Source organism: Ruditapes philippinarum, unplaced genomic scaffold (assembly GCF_026571515.1).
Source record: "Ruditapes philippinarum isolate M1 unplaced genomic scaffold, ASM2657151v2 ctg4629_1_1_1_1, whole genome shotgun sequence".
Classification (NCBI taxonomy): Eukaryota; Metazoa; Mollusca; class Bivalvia; order Venerida; family Veneridae; genus Ruditapes; species Ruditapes philippinarum.
In genome coordinates, this window is record NW_026856911.1 from 17,892 (window position 1) to 39,914 (window position 22,023).

The following is a 22,023-nucleotide window of genomic DNA, read 5'->3' on the forward strand; positions in this document are numbered from 1 at the left end:
AATATTGCAAACAAATACTGTCCGAATGCTACCCTACATGTAATGTTAAAATCATTCTTGCTCTGGTCTTGTATTTGCTATTGATGGTATAGTGTGATTACCCATAAAAAGATCAAACTTCGTAATGCCAAAATCATTGCTTGGAACATTTGTCAACTGTTGTTGTTTTTCAGCGCCGACGAATTGTCCTACATGTATTTATATTGGACAATTTGTCGCATATATCGTTCATTTGTATTTAATATTTATGCCAAACCTTGTCCCATGTATTCGATATTTTCCATTTGTATTCAATAATTTCTATTTATATTATATTAAATGCTATATGACAAACATTGTCTCCGGTTAAGTGTAAATTTTCTGCCCAAGTATAAATAATTTTACATCTTCCAGTGTTTTCTCAATGTGATTTACAACTATAATTCATTATGAGATTCAATCCTGTCAATTTTACCTCGTTTTCATTTTTGCAAAGAAAGAAGAAAAAAAAACAGCTTAAATGACAGCGTTTGAAAACTTTGATGTTTTGTATATCATTGACGGATGTTTACAACAATATTATTCTTTCAATGCTGCATTTAAAAAACAATCAATGGCAAATAAAAAAATCCCCCAGAACAACGTTCAAGAGTTGTTTGAAAAATAACAACATATGTACGTCAACGTGTAATTGATTTACATAAACCTCCGCAATTTGTACCGGATGCTTTCAATGACTATGCCGGAGATGTGATAGTATAAATTACAAAGTATTTTCTCATTGTTGATAACAAAAAAGATTTTGGGATAACAAGGTGATTTATAAGAATAATTTATTTGAGAGTCTCAAATATAGAGAAGCACATCAAGAACGTTTAGTAATTTGTAAGTATTAAAATATTTAACGATTAGATAGATATAGAGAAGTAACTATAAACATTGTATTGAAGTGTTTTAACGATAAAAATACTTTTCAGAGAAAGGTTATTTCGTTATTAAACATTTGCGTTGGAATTTTATAGAGAATGTTAGGTAAAATATTTAAAAAATATCAATGTATTTGAAAGTAGTGTATATATTCATTTTTTATAATAATTAATTTCTTGATACATGTAGTTAATTTCACAAAAGGATAAACAAATTAATATAATTTGAAAATTAAAGAAATCATTTTCTTCCAGCCTGTGAGTAAGCGAAAAGAGACAATAATCTAAATACTAGAAACTGAAGCTTGTATCTTCGAAAAAATGAAGTTTGTATTGCATACTCTACAAGCAACATGCATAGTGCTTCTTATTGCTGTGTGTGTGCAGGAGATAGTTGGCCAAAGATGCCAAATGATTGGACATTCCTGTCGAGATACTGGACCTTTCTTTGGAGGGAACGGTCGTTGTGCGAGAAGCAGGCCGTTTTTTAGCTGTATAAGGATTGGGAGAAAGTGTCGATGTCGTTCGTCGATCATTCTGAACATTACCCCACCACCTCAAGTAGTTGGCATAGTTGGAGAATCAACTAATATAACGGAAGCTATGTAAGTAACTTCAAATATTGGTCATTTGTGCCTTCAGTTACATAGCATGATTAAAATGTCTTCGATAGGATCAGTGCATGTGAGTAAATACAGTTTTCATCATAATTAAAACGTCAAATTGTTTAGTACGAGTGCATGTTGTTCAATATTATCAGGCTTTTAAAATATTTTAATTTGCATATCGTGAGTAATTCTTCCATATATATACATTTGTTTCTGAAAAATAGGGTATATTAATATACGAGTATTATAATGCTTATAATTGATACACAGTGTACCGTTTATTATATATTATTTTTTTGTAGAAAAACCTACATATAATCTTCAATAAATTTGAAAGTTTAACGCTTAGACGAAAATAAATTCACTGACATGTAACTAAAAACTAACGCCAAGTGAAAGATACTTTTTAATATATGTTTTTGAGGAAAAAAGGAAACAATATATAAAACCAAAAATTATACTGTAGCAAATCAATGGAACTTAGTCAAGCTTTAAACTGAATTTCGATCCTCGATCTTCGATTTTAGTGTACTAGTAAATCATACAGTTTTGTTTTTCAATTTCAACTGTATTTATTCTCTCAATGCAATTGTCGCGACACATAACAAGTATACAATTAACATGAAAACAGGATATCATTACTTATTGTATTATACTTAAATACTTCCTGTTCTGAAATAAGAATGATTGTAACAATAGCATATTCATATGAATAGGGATTTGTTCAGAGTCATTCATCATAAGGTTAGATTATTTTAACGGAAATAAAATAATTCTGATACCTGAAATTGTGTGGAATTGATCAATCTGTTTAGAATTTTAATTAAAGCATATGCATAGATTTAAAACAGTGTTGATGATTTTTATTTTGTTCTTTGTTTTACAAGAAGTGGTTAGGCAGAAGTGTGTACGGCGGGATGCCGAGATCGCAAACCACCAGGACACGACCATGGGCTGTGTGAAAGTACAGGATTTTTGTATAGATGTATTAGGGTAGGCAGATACTCCCAGATGTCATTCAACAAAAATTTATTGAACGGCCCCTGCCCGTTTCCTACAAAAACCCTAAAAGGGTTTAATTTTTCAAAATTAAAATAAAAATAAATGATTTTGAGGGAAAAAGGAAAAACACATCCCTCTGGGTTCTTACCACTCCCGTTAAAATTTAACAAGACTGGTTTTTTCTATCATTTTAAATAAACATACTTTACATATTTTTTGTCGTGTTTTTACAAGCTTTTGTGCCCTTCATAAATTAAAAATTTACGAGAAAAACTTTTTAATAAAAAAAAAAAAACAATGCAAGCAGAAACACACTTTATGATTATTTTATTCGGTACATTTCTCTAAATTGCTCTTGCATGTTGGTAAATAAATAATTTTTTCATATATCTGTTTATATTTTCATCATATAAACATGTAATAATAAAATGTTTGTTATCAAATTACTTTTCATTCATTTATTTTCTTTGTTTTCATTTTCAACTTTTATTTCTTAAGGACCCTGTTACTCAATTTTTATATGTTTTTTATCATAAATAAAATAGTGCTCAAATGAAGATTGATCAATATTGTATGTTCCAAAAAGCATTATTTGTACAGATATCAACGTAAATAAGAAATAAATGCATATACATGTATTTTAATGATTACATATAATGTGAACAATTATGTCCAGTACATATTGTTTATAACTATATTTTTTTTGTTTAAAATGAAATTTCTTTTTCTTGATTCATTTGTGCTAATTTTAAATTTTTAGTAATCTATCTTTGAGGGCCTATTCTGTTTTTTTTAAAACTATCCTAGAAATTTTTAATTATTATGAAACTTTATTTTTTTCATATTATAAACTTTTCCCAAAAGAAAACCTTTTAAAACAAAATACACCTTAAGGGTTTAAATTTTTCCCTTTTCAAAGTGATGAAAACAAACCCCAAAAACTATAGTTCCCAGGGGGAACTTTTTTTTCAGGCAAAAAACAACAACAAAACCTAACAAGGACAACAACAAAAAATCTACAACAAAACCAAACTATCGTCATATAGTTATAAAATCAGAAACAATGTATAATGCCACTTCCGATATAAAAATGGACAGATTTCAATTTACTAGTAAGATTAAGACAATCATATCTGTTGGACACTCGACAATATGTTTGCTTACAAGAATTTATTCCTAATTAATTCAAGATAAGAGAATTAAAGTAGTATTAATGCATAGTAAATTAGTGTAACTGGCATTTCATTTTTTATAATCTTACTCATAATGGAGAGCATGTTAAGTGCTTATAAACAAAAAATTGCTTGAAGTCACAAGTGATTCAGTCTTACAATCCGCTGTAGATTAGACAAAAACAGATATTTCGCAATTTAAACTACTTGTAAATAATTGTACTTGACCTTTCGCCTTTAAGTACATATAACTGCTTAACAGTCATGGCATACAAATGTCATGGATATATATTTTAAACTCTAAAGGTTAATGCACTGATACGAAGTAAAGTACTTTTAATGCAAACAAATAGTAATCATTTTTGCACGTAAGACTAATCGAAACAAAGTCGCCACATAACAGATTAAATATGTACTTTTATAAATTAAATTTCCCTTTAAAGACACATTATGACTCAGAAAAGATTATTTTCCAAAGGGCAAACATGACTTTTATAATATTTAAATAATGGATTTAGAGAATGTTTGATTGTTTTCATTTGAATAAAATAGCGCTTAATCTGAGTATATTTGTCAAAAAAAAGTAGCAAAATGTAGACAAGTAGTATTTTGGCCTTACAAAATACTAAATTTACTATAAGTGAAACTTTTGCAAAAAAAAAAACAACCTAGAAACAATGGTGTTAGGTAATCGGAATATGAGTACTTTTGTGCGATTTCGAAACTATAACTGTTTCTTTTAGAAACAAGATTGAACAAATTTCATAAGCACAATGGGCCTTTAATTCAGTCCTAGATGGTAAGGTCAAATAAATAGGAGGTAATTTACTAAATCTCACTGATAAATTATATCCTTTAATTAAAGGCATAAATTCAAATAACTATTACTATAATTGCAAACGTAATTTCCAGTGATGTCGACTTGCAATAGTAGAAATTCTTTGTTTAGTAATTATTTGCAATTACATACAAACAATAATCGTGCTTGTAAATGTCACAATATCAAGTGCACGAAGCCTAGGTTGGGATAACGATAGGCCAGGCGTTGTTTTGTTGATTTGACAGTGACTGAAATAAGTTTGTTTAAAACTACAATCTACTGAACTTGACAAAAATATATGTTATATTCTAGTTATTATTGAAATCTATTCTGGAATTACTCTTTAAAGGTAGGTTTCATTGTGGTTTATTTACATATTTGTCAATATATCATCTTTCATTCAACTTGTTGAATTTTTTAAATGGATTGTCTAGGTTTGAATTTTGAGATGCTCATTCCAAGGTTCAAAAACTTCAATGTCAAAATACAACCGAGTTACCGACAGTTTAAATCTTGGACAGACTGTACGATGTTAATGATAAAACATTTTTGAAAGTTTGTGTTAATCAAACACACAAATGTCTTTTGTTACCTTTGTTTATTACATTTTCAGGCGACGTGTGTATATACATATACAAGTTTAACAATAAAGAAAACAACTACCACTAATTGATATGAAAATATCTGTAATGATTTGGATTGTCATGTTGCTGGTAATATTGGAGACAAGATCTGAAAAACAGCAAAGATGTATTGTACATGGAAAGGGTTGTAAGGACACTGGGCCATTAATTAAAGGGAAAGGTCGATGCGGACAAACTGGAATGAGTTGCGCTAGAATAGGAGGAACGTGTCGATGTAAATCAAAATTGATATTAAACAAACGACATTATCGAAAACTAAATTAATAGCATGAGCGACTGAGATTAATGGCAGGATGATCTACGGGGCGAATCCAAATTAACGAAACGTTTTTCCCAAGCTTTACTTCCTTGAATGAATACAAAATAATGGATTAAATGTCTAGACAGGATGTGCACAGTGTTTTAATTGCGTTTAAATATATTTGTTCTAAAGAAAATTATATTAGATAGAACGAAATTCGATCCGCACATTTTGTTAAACCGAAATTCAAATTGTAAGATTACTTTTAGCCGAATAAGAAAATGTTATAAAAAGTTCTGTTTTATGTATGACCCAAGTTTTTGTTTCTTCTACAGCTTATTATAGTGCCATAATAATCAAATAGTACTAATATTATTATATTATCTAAAGATGTAACATAACTATTGTTTTTGTTACACTATATAATAAACTGCACTTTGTCAACAGACAGTTCATAAATGTATTGAATGAAAATAAAATATTACAAAAGAACGAAATATTATAGGGACAATTTATACATTCTTTTGTCTTCCCGAAGTAAGTCTTTCCGAAGTGACCAGGGAATCATCAGTAATATTATCATTCTTGTCACATTCATCACCTTTTTAAATTCGTTCAATGTTTACAAAACTGGTTTTAGAAAGCATCCTTGTTTCCACCTTTGCAAATAAGTTGAATAGTTAATTGTCATAATAGCCTTCCATATACATGCATTATATTTAATTTAACCTGCGTTCCAGTAAATCTTTTTAAGCATTATAACTGTCCTTTTCATCAACTTGAAGACTTAGAGAATCCTTCGTTATCTTTACTTACCAAAAGAAATAAGCGTGCGGACAAAGATACTTGACTACTAGAATCAAACTGTAACGGTAATATAACGACTAGTGTAGGATGACCTCAAATGCATTTACGTGCATTATTTCAGAAACGAGCAACTACCTGAGTAGAAGAACCGACTAGCTAGCTGAATTGCTTTCTCACATGAAAGAATACAGTTTCTGGAGGCTTTCGAACCTATAGCGGTGGTTTCAAATTGTTTGTGCAGGTCTGAATTTTCAGATAAATGCAATGTTACAGTGACATTATGCCAATCCAAATGTTAAGTGCACAGGTAAATATCAAGACATTTCTTTAATTTGTCATTATTTGTTTTGATTTTGTTCATCGCAAAAATAACTATTATCCAACAAGAATAGCGTAGATTTCCTAATATATTGTTCTAAATTTATCTTCGATAGATAACAAAGAGTCTGAATGAATCTGTATTGTCATAAGAAAGGAAAGCATCTTCCCCCACAAATGAATAAACGACAAAAACATCAACATCAACAGAAGAACAAAAAAATTACCTCCAAAACAACAACAATAGAACCAAACAAATCAACAAAAAATACAAAAAACAAAAACACAAACAAAAAAAATAAAAGCGCAGATAAGTATACATACTAAGAAGCCAAATTCTTCAATTACTTTGAATGGCACTGTCGCGCAATTTAAAAAGGCAAGAACAAGTGGCTGTAATTATTGTTTTCATTGTTTGTACTGAAATATATAGTTCTGTACACAAAGTGCATAGAGTATAAAAATCTTAATTGTGAGCAAACACTAACAAAATCGTTCTCCATCTTACTTAAAAATGTTTAAATAAATTATTTCCTTTTTAAATATGCTATATTTCTACAATCTTTTTTCAGTCATAGTATTGGTATATAAACACACAAAATAAAACTAGAGCTTTGATAGCAGATTGAGAGGGATATATTGTTTACTTTTGTAAATGTTTTGTATTATGGTTGGAAAATCATATTTTAATGAAATCCGTATTGAATATACAACGAATGATGAATCAAGAATCTCAGTTATCAAGTATGTTCTATATTTTAACTCTCATACACTTTCCCAATGTATCGCAATAATATCACAAATTACTTTTAATAGCTTAAAGAACAGGATCTTGCCACTTTGTAACTTCCCGTTATTATATGAATAGGGACTACCAGTTAAAAAACACAACGCATTTCTGTATATTTAAAATAAACCAATGAGCACGGTAAATTTCTATCTGATTTTAAAGCAAGATAATATCTAGGAATGATAATCAAATTTACATAATAGAGCTGTAATTTAGGAATATTTTATGCAGTCATTAATCAGGTAACATTTATTTTATAATAGTTTAACTAAATCAAAGTATTAACAACTTTTACAATTTATATTTTCAGATGAATACTAAAAACGCTTAAATAGCTCTCGATAAAAAATGATGAGTACACGTTCAATAAAATTCGTTTTGGCTGCCTTTCTTTTGCTTGCTGCTCTTCAAGAAATTGTCGGACGACGGAAGTGTAGACGATGGGGAAATACTTGTAGAGATCTCAAACCACCAGGCAGCAATGGAGGTCTTTGTGAAAGGACGGGACCTTTCTACAGATGTATCAGAATTGGACGGTATTGCAGGTGTCGGGCATCAATTGTCCTACATCGTCCTCCACATTCGTCCACGGAATCTGACGACGAGGATTTCATTCAAAGAGAGTAGCATGGCAAGGAGCAGTAAAATAAATGCAGATTGTGTGGCATAGATAGTGTGCATAAAACAAATTGTCTTCTTGACGTGAATCAACATGTGAAGATTCTGTGGTTAAATTATGTTATTTTTTATGGATTTTGAATTTGCTTATGTTAGAATTTCTTACATGCGAATCCAGTTACTTTCAGACACGGGCCTAAATGAATCTCTGAAGCTTTGTTAATGATCATTATTTTCTGCTTATGCAAAAATATCGCATATGAAATGTTGTTTTCTCATTCTATCAAATTCATAATAAAGTAACTTCTACAAGTACACAAAAAATATTACGAATTGTTATTTTCGTAAACAAAAAAAAATATAACAAATCAATGTAGTAAATATTTTCAAGTATTTCTATACTATATTTATGTTCACAAAGCCAGTAGAATCTTATGGTTACTGTAAAACTTATAACAAACTATAAATTGAACACGATAACTTTCACATTATTCGATCGAATCATCATCATATAATTGTTTTGAAAGTTATTCAATTATTACATTTCACATTTTTATTGCAATACCGAAGAATGATATAAGTGTATAGGAACATGTTAACCGGAGTAGCATAGTGGTTATCGAGTTGTTTTCAAAGTTCAAATCTGCAATTGTGCACTCATTAAGTGTTTTCTTTTACTTTCAGAATATATTTTAATAACTTGTCACGAGAGTTTTGATTTTATCTTATATAAAAGTGTAATTTAATTAAAATATTGCACAATTGAAAGTTAAACTTATCACGGTTAAACACAACTAAAAGTATAGGATTATCTCTGAACACATTATTAATTTTATTCTATTTTGTTTCTGAATTCCATTTGCCACATGTTTAACAATCTTGGCTCATTTGTATAATTATATCTATTTTCTTCCATTGCTATTTATTCGGTCATTTTTCACCTAATTCTTATTTTCGGCATTGTTGACTATAACTCGATCTAGCTGTTGAATACGAATCTGTGTTAAACTATGATGTTCTGAACGTTGCAATCCTGTTCGTTGAAAATTGCCTTTTCAAGGAAACAAACAAGGATCTCTATACTCACCGAGCGGACACTCTACAACTACAGTATTACGCTGAAAAGACAAAACATGAGTAATTGTTTAGGTGGTTATATATTTAGGCATACAAATAATATGCTTTTATATAAGAATGATCGACAACCGTATTTGTCATTTTTAATGTAAATAGATAACAAAATGAATAAAGAATTCGAGCTGTATGTATCCTTATATTACTATTTCCCCCTTTTTAATGACAAATTATAACGGTAATGTCGTCTGACAAAACTTTAACCATATTGTTTTTATAAAATTTTCTTCATGTCATTAGAAAACGACTCCTATAGAACAACAGCCTCTCGACCGAACGCAAGTACTGTTTTTAAAAATTTTCTACAACATTCATCCTTGAAAGGTAAACTATATATATTCTGATAAGTGAAGCCAAGTGCGTTTTATTTGAGGTTGATCGTAATGACTTGCTATAATTGGTTCACTCCTGTATTTCAAGTTTACTTTAACTCTTACCTTGAATGAATGTACATATCTGTCTTAATTACAGGTATATCAACCGTATACCTATACTTGCTATATGTTATCTTTAGATCTGTTGTGAGTGTTACGCAAGCATATTCGGACCGGCGATTATCAGATCATAACAAACCATACTTCTTAAATGGTGCAGCATTCAATTGAACTTTGTTTGTCATCACCAAGTCAACCCGTCAGATTACTTAGATCAGCAATGTCAGCACACTCCATTACATAATGTTCCAATTTGTCAACGTTTACAAGATGTCTTCGCAAAATTGTCTTACTTGTGTAGCGAAAGTGGCTGCGAATGGTTTAAAATACATAGACCCTAATATGTAAATGAGATTGCCAGCCCGTCTGTTCATCATTTTATTGAATGTATTCATGCTTAGTTTATAATAATTATCTAATCAGTGACTTGTAAAATTTGGAACAAAAATTATATTTTACACAATAAAATGCCCTTATATAGCTTAATACCCTTGATGAATCTTGATGAAACTTGTTGGTACAAATCCACCTATCAATTATAATAATTCTTATTTAAATTCAGAAAAAGTGTCAAACTGCTTCTAAGATATGGATTTGAACGGGCGGGCGTTCTATATGCGTTGACGTTACTGGGCTATTTGACCTTCAACCCATAAGCAATTTTAATGTTTTTTTGTAAATGCAATTCAGAAATGACAAGTAGTTATAATATAATAAAGTAGCCAATGAGCTAGCAGTATGCCTTGTCATATCACCATTTTTCTAGTATGATAAGGTGATTCAGTTGATACAATGATAGCAGGCAAGGCAATTTCCTGTTAATATGTTATTGTGTTGCAATAACGTCGAATAGTGTTATTATTTACACTTATTTACTATCATCATTTGTTTTAATAAATGTCATACTATCTAGAGTATGATACTTTAATCACTGTATGAAGGGTCATAAAATGTCGAGTCGATTAATTTGACAGTCACTCCTGATAATCGTTTCGAAAACAAAGATCTGCTTTTACTCATGTAGACAACGAACAAATACAGCAGCAAATTCTGCAGTGGGAATCTTAATTTTTGCAGCTTTAAATTAAATCAACAAAACTGGGATACAACAAGTAAGCATTGTTATATTTCAATATTATAAACAGATATCTGTTAGAGGGATTCATCTAATCCATATTAATTTTATGTTTTTAAGTGAGAAACTTGGGTTAATCGGTGTCATAAAATCCGTCAAATTATATTACAAATACGATGAGAAATATACCTCTGCCGGGCGTACGTTTTATATCAATAATTCTGTAAATTTGTATATTTACATGGAAGATAACTATTGTATATTTTTGTAAATGACTTATTTCACTATTTAATTTACATCATCATATTCTCAATGCTTTAATGTACTTTAATAATTACTTTTTTATGCTGCGATTGCGTAGCCGTTGAACATATGATGTTATATTTTGTACATGTATCTCTTTCCCGCGCTTCAATAAAACAGTCGAACATTGCTGTTGTTTTACTTATAGGTCATAAAGTAAAATTTGTTTGTTTTACGTGGATATACTATATATCGCATATCGAATTGAGAAAATATTTACAATTTCACTTGAGCTACGCTCTTGTGAAAATATAGCGATTTTGCACTTCTCCGTGTGATATATAATATTTATTCACTCAAAATAAACAAATCTACTCTATATAAAATGCAATTCATTATCTAGATTGATTTCAAATTTTATATTATTATTATTTTCATGTGATGACTGATACAACAAAACAAATTTTCTCACTTAAATACAACTTTATTGAAAAATTTTCTTTAAGATCTTTCTTCAAAATTGGTAATTTGTATATGCATATTCTATGTCAACTTTAATGCGTTCCATTACAAATAAGTCAGTCTTGATATTGATAAAGACTTTCCTAAATGTTTCAAGATATATCGCGTCTTATTTCTGTTTAAACCGTTGCTAGGAAGCTTGAATCTATTTTATCGCTGCAGTCCATAAAAAACTAGCATTATTTCGGGCGACATTTCAGGTTTCCTTTATAATATATTTTAAAAGATTATCAGGCTATATAACGGATGCCTGTAGTTTACAAAAATTATTATTTAAATATTGAATAAGGAATAATGCCAAGATATCTTTATGAAAGAAAATTGATTGCAAATTTCTTTAAGAGCGTGTGGCGCATGCACAAAATCATCGCTAAACGATTAAACACTTCTTAAAATGGAGTATTTCTTTCTTTCTTTATACGTGCACTAGTCATCTGTGGTAAATACAGAGAATTGTCTTTGCTAAAGCGAGAAAAAGTCTACAGAAACAACATTATACCTTTTGCTAAATTTAATAAAAAGTATTTGAAACGATATAGCTTTATACCCTTTTTAACTAACAATGGCTAATTTCATCATATTTTTATGGACATTATGTTTTACATCATTTCAGGTCACACTGAACAAGATTAAAATTTATACTAAAGGTTACAGCAGACAGTCACTATGCAAAACTTTGCTATGCCTCTGATTTTGACGGTTGTCATAGCACTTATTTTACAGACGAACTCCGAACCAAGTCAACGATGTATACTCGATGGGAAAGGCTGTGTAGACACCGGACCTTTCATTGAAGGACAGGGTAGATGTGGACAAATCGGACCAGACACGAGCTGTGCTAGGATAGGAGCAACATGTCGGTGTAAATCGAAATTGGTTTTAAATAGACGATCAAGCATCAGGATAAATAACCAGCCAGTTCTTAAATGATTTGCCTAGATACAAGAGAAATAAAAACAATGTGAACAACTAATAGAAGATTAATGAATATACTTTTTCCGTTCAAATTCATCTTTTAAGTATTCTAGCTAAATCAAACAAAAAAGTTGAAGAAATAAAATTAAGCTTTGAAATTTGTTTTTGTGTTGCTTTTATCAGACATAAATGAATTATTTGATATTGATAAGAAATATTTGTTAATGATAGTAACTTTATCATTTTTTCTACAAATGTATGAATTCGAAAAAAGTGTTGTAAAACGATTTAACAACTTACTACCATATTTGAAATATATAACAGGAAAGTTAAACAAAACTTTATACAGGAATTCAAGAGTTGTTTGTATGACAGCATGCTCTATCATTTTAATTACTTGTTAGTGGTTGAGGGACATTTTTCAAGAAAAGAGCTCTACTTGAAAGCGTATTTAGATGAAGTCTTTAATAAAACTATACAGAGATATTTCCTCTTGTCTGAAAGTGGAGTTGATATTTACTTACAAGTATTCAAAGTTTCACAGCAATATAGTACATATAAAAATAATTAAATACCAGTATTTTGATTTATTAGTTAATGAACTATACGATACTTGCAATTAATCTTTTACATCAGTTCATTATAACATGAATCATAGCAATAATAAGGTTCGTAATAGAACAACAACATAATTATTTTTATAAGAGCTGGACTTATCGTCTTGAAAAAATACAAGATTAGTGATCGCCTGTCTTTGTCCTTTTCTGTACTCATTTTAGACTCGGAATATTCAAATAACATTAGTCTGGGTGATGCCTTTTGACCATTTAACTCATATTTGTTGTTCTGCCTAATACCACCTATAAAACGGAAAAGCAGATAAACGCCGCTAAGACAGATAAGACAGATATAAATGTGTCTAATTAATTTAGATGTGTGAAGTTGGCGGCCTAGCGGCCTGGCGGCCTGGCGGCGTGAAGTTGGCGGCCTGGCGGCCTAACGGCCTGGCGGCGTGAAGTTGGCGGCCTAGCGGCCTGGCGGCCTAGCGGCGTGAAGTTGGCGGCCTAGCGGCCTAGCGGCCTGGCGGCCAAAAATTTTAATGTTCTAGAAATGTTTTTTTTAACAATAAAACGGCATTTAATGAAGTTTTAAAGATAATTATTGTTATTTAAACGATATATCTAAAGAAAAAATCACTTTCAGAGATTTTTTTAATTTTGTCATTTTTGTGAAGTTGGCGGCCTAGCGGCCTGGCGGCCTAGCAGCCAAAAATTTTAATGTTGTAAAAATGTTTTTTTAACAATAAAACGGCATTTAATGAAGTTTTAAAGATAATTATTGTTATTAAAACGATATATCTAAAGAAAAAATCACTTTCAGAGATTTTTTTAATTTTGTCATTTTTGTGAAGTTGGCGGCCTAGCGGCCTGGCGGCCTAGCAGCCAAAAAGTTTAATGTTGTAAAAATGTTTTTTTAACAATAAAACGGCATTTAATGAAGTTTTAAAGATAATTATTGTTATTTAAACGACATATCTAAAGAAAAAATCACTTTCAGAGATTTTTTTAATTTTGTCATTTTTGTGAAGTTGGCGGCCTAGCGGCCTGGCGGCCTAGCAGCCAAAAATTTTAATGTTGTAAAAATGTTTTTTTAACAATAAAACGGCATTTAATGAAGTTTTAAAGATAATTATTGTTATTTAAACGATATATCTAAAGAAAAAAATCACTTTCAGAGATTTTTTTAATTTTGTCATTTTTGTGAAGTTGGCGGCCTAGCGGCCTGGCGGCCTAGCAGCCAAAAATTTTAATGTTGTAAAAATGTTTTTTTTAACAATAAAACGGCATTTAATGAAGTTTTAAAGATAATTATTGTTATTTAAACGACATATCTAAAGAAAAAATCACTTTCAGAGATTTTTTTAATTTTGTCATTTTTGTGAAGTTGGCGGCCTAGCGGCCTGGCGGCCTAGCAGCCAAAAATTTTAATGTTGTAAAAATGTTTTTTTAACAATAAAACGGCATTTAATGAAGTTTTAAAGATAATTATTGTTATTTAAACGATATATCTAAAGAAAAATCACTTTCAGAGATTTTTTTAATTTTGTCATTTTTGTGAAGTTGGCGGCCTAGCGGCCTGGCGGCCTAGCAGCCAAAAATTTTAATGTTGTAAAAAAATTTTTTTAACAATAAAACGGCATTTAATGAAGTTTTAAAGATAATTATTGTTATTTAAACGATATATCTAAAGAAAAAATCACTTTCAGAGATTTTTTTAATTTTGTCATTTTTGTGAAGTTGGCGGCCTAGCGGCCTGGCGGCCTAGCAGCCAAAAATTTTAATGTTGTAAAAATGTTTTTTTAACAATAAAACGGCATTTAATGAAGTTTTAAAGATAATTATTGTTATTTAAACGATATATCTAAAGAAAAAATCACTTTCAGAGATTTTTTTAAGTTTGTCATTTTTGTGAAGTTGGCGGCCTAGCGGCCTGGCGGCCAAGCAGCCAAAAATTTTAATGTTGTAAAAATGTTTTTTTTTAACAATAAAACGGCATTTAATGAAGTTTTAAAGATAATTATTGTTATTTAAACGATATATCTAAAGAAAAAATCACTTTCAGAGATTTTTTTAATTTTGTCATTTTTGTGAAGTTGGCGGCCTAGCGGCCTGGCGGCCTAGCAGCCAAAAATTTTAATGTTGTAAAAATGTTTTTTTTAACAATAAAACGGCATTTAATGAAGTTTTAAAGATAATTATTGTTATTTAAACGATATATCTAAAGAAAAAATCACTTTCAGAGATTTTTTTAATTTTGTCATTTTTGTGAAGTTGGCGGCCTAGCGGCCTGGCGGCCTAGCAGCCAAAAATTTTAATGTTGTAAAAATGTTTTTTTTAACAATAAAACGGCATTTAATGAAGTTTTAAAGATAATTATTGTTATTTAAACACTATAAACACTCTATAAAATTTAGTGGTGGGGTTTTGTCCACTCTATAAAATTTTGAGTGGTGGGGTTTTAACTGGTGGGGTTTTGTCCGTCTTCCGTGTTATGCAGTTGATGATTTACCATAATTTTAATGAAAACTTCTAAACTAAATAAAGGTAACTATTGATACATAATTATAAATAAAAAAGCAAAAGTTCATTATTCATCAATTTTTAGGGAGTATAATATAAATTATTCATCAATTTTTATGGAGCATAATAATACATTAGAAACCTATGAAACAAGGGGATTTTTCCCGGGTAGTGAAGGGGATTTTGTCCAGCCTTGCAAAAAATGAAGGGGATTATGTCCACCCATGAAGGGGATTTTGTCCGGGTAGGTGAAGGGGATTTTGTCCGAAGGGGATTATGTCTGACATTCCTTTTAAACACATAAAAAACACAACTTTAATACACTATATGTAAATTTGATTGACCATGGGGGGGGGGGGCTTTTGTCCTACCTTACTTTTTTATGGGGGGCTTTTGTCTTATGTGTTAATTTCATGGGGGTGAAGGGGTGGGGGCTTTTGTTCACATTGTCATTTTTAGACGGGGTAGGGGCTTTCGTCCGGGGCGTGCTTTTGTCCGTATCCCTTTCACAAAATGCTCATGAAGTAATGTGTTAAAGAGCTTTTTTTTCAGTGGAAATAATTATTTCAGCGAATGTACCTTTTTTAATTTATTTTATTTTATTTTTGCCACTGGGAATGTTCGGTACCATTGCCCAATTGGAGCCTCTGTAAAAAAAATTTCATTGTTATATAACAGACCTGTGCGCAAAAAAAAAATCAACTGTTATATATCATTCGAGATTTTTTCCTATCTGAAGCAATGAAAAAATTGTACTGTTATATATCAATACAGTTTTCAAATGCTCATTGATAATGGGTAAGTAAGAACAAATGAAAAGTTCCAAACCATGCGATAACATCTTTAATGACCCAGTGACATCTGACCAATTTAAAAGCAGCCGATAAATATCATTTTCTAGCAGATTTTATGGAAACCCATGGCTGTCTGATATTGTTCTTTTTCAATTTATGTAACCATTTGGATAATATATGAGTTCACTTCGACTATATATGAATTGAAAACACCTTCTTATTTAACCGGAATCCATTATATTAATCCACAGTAACAATATATGAAACCATACTGTCAGTGTATGAAACCGAGTTAGCAATATATAAGTGTTGTTTTTCTCAATATATGATTCCAATTCTTCAATATATGTTACCAAAGTAGCCATGTATGGAACCAGATGTCCTGATATGAAACCGAATTATCAATATGTTAATTCATTTTTACAAAATATGAAACTATTTTATCAATGTATGGAACCAAAGTAGCAATATATGAGTTGGTTATACAAATTATTCAATATATGGAACCAAAGTAGCAATGTATGAAACCAGGTGTCCTTCTATGAAACCAAATTATCAATATAGTAAATCATTTTTACAATATATGAAACCATTTTATCAATGTATGGAACCAAAGTAGCAATATATGAGTTGGTTATTACAATATATGATTCCAATAATTCAATATGTGGAACCAAAGTAACAACGTATGGAACAAGGTGTTCTTATATGAAACCAAATTATCAATATATTTATTCATTTTTACAATATATGAAACCATTTTATCAATGTATGGAACCAAAGTATCAATGTATGAGTTGGTTATTACAATATATGATACAAATTATTCAATATATGGAACCAAAGTAACAATATATGGAACGAGGTGTCCTTATATGAAACCGAATTATCAATATATTCATTCATTTTTACAATATATGAAACCATTTTATCAATGTATGGAGCCAAAGTATCAATATATAAGTTAATTGTCACATTATATGATACCAGATATTCAATATGCCCTTATATGAAACCGAATTATCATTATATTAAGTCTTTTTTACAACATATGGAACCATTTTATTAATGTATCGAACCAAAGTAGCAGCTAGTATATAAGTTGATGTTACATTCTATGATAGCAATTGTCATTATATGGAACCAAAATAGCCTATTTTCAAGTCAACAAGTCAAAGACCGAGGTCACTGGGTTACAATACATAAACTTTTTCATGAAATCAATTATTATTTGACAAGTTATTTTTTAACTTTGTCAGTAGATTAACCTTGATGTGTCCTTCTGGCACTGCCTATTTTTGATCAAAGGTAAAGGTCGAGATGAACTTATTTTTTAAACATGTTTTTGTTAATGGTCAGTACGACTCAATAGCTTAAATTATGACATACAACTCCTACATATATAACGATAAGTTTTGCCTGCCCAGCCCATTTTAAGTGAATGTGACGTTAATTTCAAATATTTTTTCCTTATAGTATGCAGTCAGTATGCAGTAAGTGAAGCACGATGTTCTTTAAACAAGGACTGTAATACCGGTGCAAGGATAGAATACAGCCTGTAAAAAAGTCCCGTCAATATAATGACATTTTGGTTCAATATATTGCTACTTTGGTATCATATATTGAAGAACTGGTATCATATAATGTGAAAATCAACTTTTATATTGCTACTTCGGTTACATATATTGATAAACTGGTTTCATATATTGTAAAATTGATTTAATATATTGATAATTCGGTTTCATATAATAGCATCTGGTTCCATTCATGACTTACTTGGATCCATATATTGAAGATCTGGTATCATATAAAATTACTACTTAAATGGTAAACGATTTATGTTGAAATATTCATAAAAGATGTACAGTATTTGTATGATACATGTATTACTAGTAATATCGACTTATAACAAATAAACCGGTTATATTATATGAAACTACCGAATTCCATCATTGATGCCTCAATGTTGTTGTTTTTTTGGACACGGCTTGATATGCACTTGTGTACAGTTAGACATCATCATAAATGTAAAAATATAATGAAGTTAAGTATGTTATATATTGATCCATATATTCAAGATATAAATATTTCGTAATCGTAGTGCGTTTAAAATAGTTTGATTTTTAAATTGCTAAATTTAATTAATTAATTAATCACTTGACATGTAGCAGTTTCCTTTAAACCGAGGGGAACAAGAAACAAATGACAAAAAAAATAGAAAAAGAAATTGGGAAGAACAAAGTATTTTCAAACGATCATACAAAAGACAGACAAAAGAAAAAGAAAAAAAAAAATAACATCATCACTATGTCATGTATGAGCGTCGGTTTCGAACCTGTGAGTGCATTTCATAAGAGGTTACAGTGACCCTGATTTACCAATTTAACCACTACGACGGTACACATTTTTATTAGAAATTATACTATAATAGTCGTTGACACTTTCAATCTCCGATGATATGCAGACTTACCATTTACCGTGTTAGAACCAAATTATCATTTCGGGATAATAGGTAAAACAGCTTTTTTGAAGAAGAGAATATAATACAAGATAAGAAGTACCATTTAAAACAACTTTATGGCAAATTTGGTAAAGTTGTTGGTATACGATACGACTTAAAATTTTACCACGAGTTCGAGCCTAAGAAATTGTCTAACATTTTTCTTTCCTTATTTTATCAATTTTATGATATATGCAAATGAATTGGGATATCAAGGTAGTTTTGTTACAATATCTAATAATTTTAATATACAGATTATAATGTTTTTTTTCTTGTATACATTGAAAACAAAAGAAAAAGTGAAATGAGAAGTAAATAAAAAAAATAACACAACACAATAAAAATATTCTTTAATACAGAAATAATTTTTGCGAATCGAACATGCCTTGCATTGATATTCAAATAAAAATTTAACTGACAGTCTTACCTACTGCGTTAAGTTGACAGTTGGCAATTTAGTAGTTTTTTTATTTACATACTTGAAAGATGATAAATACAATATGATATCTGTTTTACACCGTTATAGTAGACTTGACCATTATGTTACTAATTAATTATAATTAAAAAATGTTGTTTGAAAATTTTCGTAATATTTGCTGGAAATCACTGACCAGCGAATTGCGTAGCTCATCTACACAAACGTTATCACAGATAGATATCTGACTTTTATTAAATTTGCCATATTTTCAGAATATTTGTTGCCATAGCAACCAGAATTTTCAACATAGGAAGAAAAGAAAAAGACGTGCATAATCTCCATACTGCCATCTATCCATATATCAAGTTTCATAAAAATATTTTCATTACTTTTTGCGTTATCGCGGGATCCAGTTTTGTGGACGGTACAACCGGTTTCAAACATATTAGAACAGAAAAGGCCCTATATCGGAAATGATATATGGGGTTTATTTAAGAAATAAAAAAATGGCCTTTCGGGGAAAATGCAAGCTTACGGACTGGTTGGTCTGGCCCGAAGCGCATCTGAGGTCCATATACCTTCCGAAGTCTGAACAACTAGTCCCTAAACTTGCATTTTCCACGAAAGGCCATGTTTTATTTGTTCTATTATACAGAATCTAAATCCTTTCATCCCCTTGTTTTTGTGCTGTCATTTTTACTATTATTTGCTTTTAAATAATAATTTTACTTGTTCAGTGTGTGAAATATCTCAAACCCTAAACGGATTTTGTGTATGCTCTTCTTTTAATATTCCGATTACCGATGATTTAGGAGTTGTGATTCCATTTTTGTTAATGAAATTTAATATTAATTTAATGTTACTAGGCAAAATAACCCGGACTTTAAGAATTTCAGAAACAGTATAAATAAAATTTTTAACTAAATTAAAGAAAAATCATGACTTTTGATCAACATGTAGTACATTTATGTCTCAGATAAAGAGACAAATCGCCTATCCATTTTGACAGTTATCGTCTGTTTGTGTCGTCGTGAAATTCGCACGTCGTGAAAGCTTCGTTTAACCTGCGGTCTGGAGACCGCAGGTGGTACGCGTTTAACTTTTGAGGCATGGAGGAGCACGTGACCTGTTTTCGGTACATGGAGGAGCACGGGATATGTAAACCTTACATGATTGGTTAATTGAACTTTCGAAAACCTGGCTAAATACCGTTTGCCGGTTCGTGACGGATTTACCTCTGGGGAATTAGGCAGAATTACATCTAATTACAACAAAATAACTGTTACGTGATATTTGTAATTTTGTTTAAATATTTTACCGTTTAAGGTTGAAAAACTTGAATAATGTGTTTGAAAATTATCAATGTTTCTTTAATATAAACAATTTATTGTCTGTAAAATTTGAGATACATACTAATTGAAATATTCGATCATAGTGGCATATGCCATAATAAATAGAGATATTTTCTGCGTAAATTTTCTGTGTGTTTACTTATTTTTTTGTTCGGAATTATTCATAAAATGGTAGGCCTATTGAATCATTTTCTTAAAAAGAAATAATTGTTTTATGTTCGACCTTCTCCGGTCATCAACGGTCACCAGTTTCCAATGACCTTCTTCTATATTGATCGACTATATGTTGTCCCCCAAACAATGTTGAAAATAGTTAAATGAAATATCTTATATCATTTAAAATGTTCCCCGCAGGAAACCATTTTACTTGTAAGAATTATGGACCGCCCCCGGTCTGTATGCGGTTTTTGGACCGGATGACGTCATATTGAATATAGAAGACCGTATGCAAATGAGGTATAATATATTTTATTATCTCTCAATAATAGACTCAAAAGAAAATAGAGACTGCAAGTGTCAACTATATATATTTGCTTTGGAATATTGCTCTTGAGGGATCTCCACGATGTCCCATTACAGCCATCACGACACACATATAGTTAACGCGAAACAGCGTTAAAACGAATTTATGATGGTTAAAAGTCGAACAAATAAAGAAGAAAAAAAAGATAAAAAAAAAAAACAACAACAAAAACAAATGAAACCACGATGTTGAAAACTCTGCATAATATCGTATCATCGTCATCGTACTTTCGACCTCTCGCCATAGTAGTTCCGTTGTTTCGTGACCTGGTAGCCTTTGTCCATTTAGTGTTTAGTTTCTTGCTCAAGAAATAACGGCTTGCCCCTGTCTTGGTTTGTGCCCACACGGTGAGCGATACATAGTTGACTATTTCGACGCGCTAACCACTCGCCATAACAATACTTTATTTATTATATACATGCATAATTTAGTATTATAACATAATGATATGGTTATAAAGATATTTATTTCGTGTACACGTTATGTTTTTTATTTTATTTCAAAAGATTTTAAAGAATAATATGACCGTTATAAAATAAGATTATATTCCAAATATTGGCACCATTGTAACAAAATGTATTTTTTTACCATAATTTATGCGGTGTTGAGGTATAACAATTATGCGATGCAGATGGAAAATGGGAGCAAAACCTTACAAAGCAAAGGTACTGTACATTTATTCTGGGAATATCCATATATACAACACCATAAGAATGAAGTGTTAAAGTACAGCAATAACAAAACGATATATTGACAAACATGTGATTCATGATAATAATGTAAACAACTACATACTTTTACAAGCAACATACAACATATACAAATGTTAAAACAAATCAATGTTTAAAAATTACAAGTTAACGTTTTGAACTTAAACAAAAAATAGCGTTAAAATGACAACATGGAAACATTCAATACATTTTTCACCCGAATTTAGCCCCATCTGTAATCATGAGTTATTGTCAATAAATGTGTAAGCAAAAGTTATTTTGTAAAGTCAGTAAAGGATGACTTATACTCATGGATTGAACGGAGATAATAAATTGGATGGGACCAGAAAAAATGTTTTAAAACTTCATAAAGGACAATTCATATGTGTTACAGAAAT

General features: G+C 30.4%; 3 long non-coding RNA genes across 4 annotated transcripts; all 3 read left to right on the plus strand.

Annotated features, from left to right (window-relative positions):
- The first annotated feature begins 703 nt into the window (after nt 1–703).
- Nucleotides 704–2,519, plus strand: LOC132748119 (uncharacterized). Of its 2 annotated transcripts, none has more exons than XR_009628215.1 (3): nt 704–864; nt 1,161–1,510; nt 2,401–2,519. It is a non-coding gene; the product is annotated as an uncharacterized LOC132748119 (long non-coding RNA). The 2 variants fall into 2 exon arrangements; XR_009628216.1 differs by having other exon boundaries at nt 2,404–2,512.
- Nucleotides 2,520–4,543: 2,024 nt separating this feature from the next.
- LOC132748120 (uncharacterized) lies at nt 4,544–9,189 on the plus strand. The gene is made up of 3 exons (XR_009628217.1): nt 4,544–4,856; nt 5,121–7,445; nt 7,618–9,189. It is a non-coding gene; the product is annotated as an uncharacterized LOC132748120 (long non-coding RNA).
- A 1,066-nt stretch (nt 9,190–10,255) lies between these two features.
- LOC132748121 (uncharacterized) lies at nt 10,256–12,410 on the plus strand. The gene is made up of 2 exons (XR_009628218.1): nt 10,256–10,605; nt 11,947–12,410. It is a non-coding gene; the product is annotated as an uncharacterized LOC132748121 (long non-coding RNA).
- The last annotated feature ends 9,613 nt before the right edge of the window (nt 12,411–22,023 follow it).